The 5,215-nt window shown below is 42.8% G+C and overlaps 1 long non-coding RNA gene across 1 annotated transcript; it reads left to right on the top strand.

Moving 5' to 3' along the window:
* Window positions 1-1,591: 1,591 nt before the first annotated feature.
* LOC310790841 lies at window positions 1,592-4,281 on the top strand. The gene is made up of 5 exons (XR_014553400.1): window positions 1,592-1,628; window positions 1,977-2,059; window positions 2,598-2,709; window positions 3,661-3,725; window positions 3,990-4,281. It is a non-coding gene; the product is annotated as an uncharacterized lncRNA (long non-coding RNA).
* The last annotated feature ends 934 nt before the right edge of the window (window positions 4,282-5,215 follow it).

The raw sequence follows: 5,215 nt of genomic DNA, 5'->3' as shown, positions 1-5,215 counted from the left end.
TACAGCAGGGTAGTGAGACCAGCCATGCTGTACGGTCTAGAGACGGTGGCACTGACCAACAGGCAGGTGGCAGAGCTGGAGGTGGCAGAGATGAAGATGTTACGCTTCTCTCTGGGAGTGACGAGGCTGGACAAGATAAAGAACGATTACATCCAAGGAACCGCCCATGTCGCGCAGTTTGGACAGAAAGTGAGAGAGGCAAGACTGAGATGGTATGGACATGTGCGGAGGAGGGAGGTGGGGTACATCGGGAGGAGGATGCTGGAGATGGAGCTGCCAGGAAAGAGGAGGAGGGGAAGGCCCAAGAGGAGGTTCATGGACGCAGTGAAAGAGGACATGCAGGCAGCGGGCGTGACGGAGGACGATGCAGAGGACAGAAACCGATGGAAACAGATGATCCGCTGTGGCGACCCCTGACGGGAATAGCCGAAAGAAGAAGAAGAAGAAGATGCAAGGAGGGTGCTCTGCTCGTTGTTAAGCTGTCTTGCTATTTGCCAAACAAAAGAAAGTTTCTCGCGGTCCGCCATGTTTCTTGAGCTGTTTTCCCACATGCGCCTTTTACCGCTAAATGACCGGAATGCGGTCTAATGCCTTCATGTGTGAAAGTTATTGTTCCGGTATAAGCGCGACCCCGTCGTCGCGGACATTTCACCAGTTTCGAGCCAGTCAGAAGAGCGGTATGCGCGATAAGGAACACAAGTATAGAACGGGTCCAGTCATTTGCCGCGACACCGGTCCTTGGGCGAGGTGTACACACGTTGCTTAACGTTCACTTCCAGCGTGCATCATCTAATCATTCGCGCACATCAAAGCAAACTACTTCCACATTTCACTTCGTGCATTTGCTTTCTCTACATACATACAAGCGTTGGGCAGCTTGCAAGCCTCTGCCATTCTCGCTGTGTCTGTCCTGTGTGGCTGCTGCGAAGTGCGGAGGACTGAGTGAAGGACTGGCCTCTCTCGAGCAGAGAGGGGAGGGGGGAGCAATATTATCAAAAGAGTGGACGCCGGCTCCATGTTTGTTTGTTGTTTTTTTGTGACTGGCCTCAGTGGCCTGCAGCACAGTTTATACGTCATGACCCCAGGCCACTCTCCTCCGCCCCCCCGCCCGCTCCGCCCCACCCCACCCCCCAACATACCGGCTATTTGACGATTAGATTCCCACATGCGAGCGCTCAGGTGTGAAGGGAAATTCCGGGAAATGTCCGATATTGACTTACAGGTAATTTTCCGGTACGCATGTGGAAAAACGGCTTTGGTTGCGTTTTGCCTTTGTGCTCTGGAATGCTTTGAAGGTGGGGGGTGGGACTTTTCCACTGGGAAACACCCACGTCCCAGGTGTCTGGAAGGCAGCTTAGTCATGGGAAAAAAGGGCGTTGACAAGCTTATTTCGTCATAGTTTTCGTTAACGAAATTAACACTAATACTGTGGCAACGAAAGTGAAAGTGATTCTGATTCTGAATGCCATAAAGATCTACAAGATACTGTGGTGGATTTATTTTAAGTCACATGGGTTTATCACATGACAGTAAAAGGTCAGAAAGAGGGAAGGTATAAAAGGCAACATTTATCCCACTCAGCATCATTACTTGAAGATCCACTTTGTTCCAGTATCCCAAAAGTAGAGGTATGGATTTTCTATTATATGTTTATCCTCAGGTTTGGTAGGAAAATAGCATGTGCTATTGTTGTTTATTTTCACTGTCATGATGAATGCACTGAATAAGATACTAGCAAGTTTTTATTATTATTATTTTATTATTATTATTTTATTATATATATTTTTAAGTAGCTTTGTTTTCCTATTGTAATAAATGGGATGAGTTAAATTATGGAACAATTGTGCAGATGATAAAACAACAAATTTATACTCAGTAATAATAATTGGCAACAGTAAATGGAGTAATCATTTCCCAGAGAAGCCATTCAGGAGATCACCAAGGTCAGATAATTATTGTTTTTATTCCCTTTGCAGTTGTCCTCAGTATTGTTCCACAAACATGGAAGAAGCTGAAGATAGTATTGCTGTGGTGGGCATAGGATGCAATTTTCCAGGCGGTAAGCCATTTGAGTTTTGAATCTTTTCAACCTTTTAAAGGCTTCTTTACATTTTACTGAATAAGTAGCATTTATACAGATCCGTCTCTCTCACACACACACACACACGCACACAGAGTATAAAATAATAGATTGAGATAGATAGATAGATAGATAGATAGATAGATAGATAGATAGATAGATAGATAAGTAGAAAAGTGCAAAACGAAATACAGTACAAAATCTAGACAGCTAGATCTAGAATAACATTACTAAATCTATTGCAGAACTTTTAGTCAAATTCTGAAATTAATTATTTAGAGTCAAACATGTTTTCCTCCCTTGTCCTGTACTTAAGAAGTATACCCCTTACCTGACCAGTTCTTACTAATTGGAGGGAAAAGGGGAAAAAAGAAAAACATAATGACCTTTGTAAAATGGGAACCTGATGATTCAAATGTGGATTAATATTGAATAGTTCAAAAGGGGTGGCCATTTTAAATCAACGTTCATAATATCATGATAGCTGTTGAAGTATACTGTATATCTTTTCAAACAGGAGAAGTGCCAATTCCCAAGGAGAGGTTTGACTTAGCCAGCTGGTATGACCCTGATGACAACAAAGCAGGGAAATCCCGCACAGCTAAGGCGGCTCTCATTGACACCACCGGGTAAGACCTTTAAACCTGTATCTCTTTTTAAATTAAATGAACAGCAAATGTTTCTAGTTATGACAAGCATAACTACTATTGCTATTAAAGGGATAGTTCACTTTTTTTAAGTCTAGCTCTATTTGCTACTTATCAGAGATGATGTTGATTGATAGAGTTCTTTCTCAGCACAATCCATCCTGTTCCTCATAGTATCTCTGGAAAGTTGGGAAAAAATGAATGCAAGGTGAATGGGGTCACGCTCCAAGCTGACTGAAGCTCACTGAAATGTACGTTGTGTGCACTGTGGATGAAAGCCTCAGTCAGCTTGTACATACAGGACTGTGACCTCATTGACCTTGCATTCGCTTTTGCCCAACTTCCCAGAGCTACTATGAGGAACAGGATGGATTTAGCTGAGAAAGAACTCTACCAATCAAGATTATCATTGATAAGTAGCAAATAGGACATACATCTTTTTTGAATTATCCCTTTAATATGTGAACAAATTATGAGTCAGTCTTAGTGTAACTGCCCGCTTACCTCCTATTTTTAGACTTGTGTTTTCCCCATTTGTGTAATTTCTACATTCTTGTTATAAGGAGCTATTTTCCACTTTTCGGTCATTTATTGAACTTGGAACAGCTCAACTGCACCTTTACCTGTAGTGTCCACTAGATGTATTACCTGTAGTGTCCACTAGATGTAGACGTAAGTCAACTGCCCTTGCATGTCATGTCATGTGACATGGAAACCCCCTTCATAAGGGCCCAAAACCAGAACTGTTGCAGGTGCCCTCATGCAGGCAGCAAACATTTGAGGAGAGTTGAATCCGCTCCTATCACACTGCCATGAAGGCTAAATCGACCTGTAAACGCTTGGAGGTATGTCAAGTGTCACTTGAGCTGTGGTTCCTTTTTGAGTTGTTAAATCACATGGATGGTAACTTTTGTTTGCTTTGTTGTTTGGCAGCGAGGTTTGTGTGACCCAATAAGTCAGACTGAGATGCATCAGTAAACCCTCTTGTTTGGAACGAGGTACGCTGAATTTGTTTGCATTAACAGCAGGTCAAATTGTGATGCACTTGTCTGATGTCTTTTAATTCTTGTATGTATTCTAAATTTAGCTGCCAGAATGTAAACCTCACCCTTGAATGTTTGCACTTTATCTGCCAGCACCTTTGACTTGGTTTTCAAGTATTTTATAGTTGTTTAATAAATTCTGTATTTTGTTAATACATTCTATGCACTGTACCTTTAATGTGGAAGCCATGTACTGACATTTTTGTATCTTTTTCATAGTTTTCACGGTGTTTACTACGGTGCCAACAAGACTAAAGACACACCTTTTCAGGCTCCATCTGGGCCCTTCTTGATCTAACTTCGTTCTCTCTCTTTCCTTGTAAAAAAAAAAACGGTAACTTGTACCACTGTTCCTTCAGAAGTTGTAGTTGTCATAGACTGTGCTCCATAGTTGATTGCTCTATTGCTGAGAAATGTGTTATTGTAACTTAAGTCGCTTTGGATAAAAGCGTCTGCCAAATGACGTAATGTAATGTGCCCGATGTGACAATAAATAAACCGTGGAGCATCAGTCGAGACTCTCTGCGTCTTGTTTACTCAAACCAAGAGCTGTTACAGTGAAAACTCGACCCCGGAGGAGAGTGAAAACTCGATCTGGAGAAGGGAGAACGCAACGTCATCTCCATCAACGAACGAAGTCAACCTGTCTACACTCAATGTCAGAACTGAACGTACTGCATCATGCACCACAGATTCAATGAGACTCTAACAAAGGATTGTGAAGAGACCCATGCATATGCATTTCATGGTTTAAAACTTTAAATGGTTTTAATTTCAGTGCTTTGACTTTTTAAGTTACTAAAGTGAAGGTTTGAAGGGGTTATTGGTGATAAGGAACCTGTGGTATGTTAAATATTGTGGTTGTGTTAATGTCTCATAAAACGATGCGTCCTGGAACCTGTCTTTTACTAAAGGTTGTAATTGGGGTGAAATGGTGGAGTTTGAGTTTCTGCAGCACTTAAATGTTTTCCATTGTTATAACTGTATTTGTTGATCAGGCAAATCTTCTCGAGGTTATGCTGATGAAGGTGACCTCTGGAGTCTGATTGGATTATTTGGACGCGGTCATTAAGTGTTCCTCTGAGTATCTCTCACTGATTGGCTGAGCCACCTATCCAAACAGTCTCCCTCTCGGTATAGGGTTCCCTCCTCTCGGGGGGGTTCCTTCATCAAACAGTCTCCCTCTCGGTATAGGGTTCCCTCCTCCCGGGGGGGGGTTGGGGGGTTCCTTCATTAATCACTGCCGCTACACAGAGCTGCTGGACTTTGGATCGCCTCCAAATGTATGAATGTCACTCACAAAGTACTTCGGAAACTCCGATGGCAATTTTGCCAAACAGAAACGGTGCAATTCCCCCTGTATTTTTCAATAAGGGGCCCGAGTGGACCTATAGGCTCCGGTGTGCAGCTTCAATAAACACCGTACTCAGCAGCATGCGTCCTGA

Source organism: Poromitra crassiceps (genome assembly GCF_964638095.1).
Source record: "Poromitra crassiceps genome assembly, chromosome: 2".
NCBI lineage: Eukaryota > Metazoa > Chordata > Actinopteri > Beryciformes > Melamphaidae > Poromitra > Poromitra crassiceps.
Note: the sequence above shows the minus strand (reverse complement) of the source record. Positions and strands in the feature narration are given on the sequence as shown.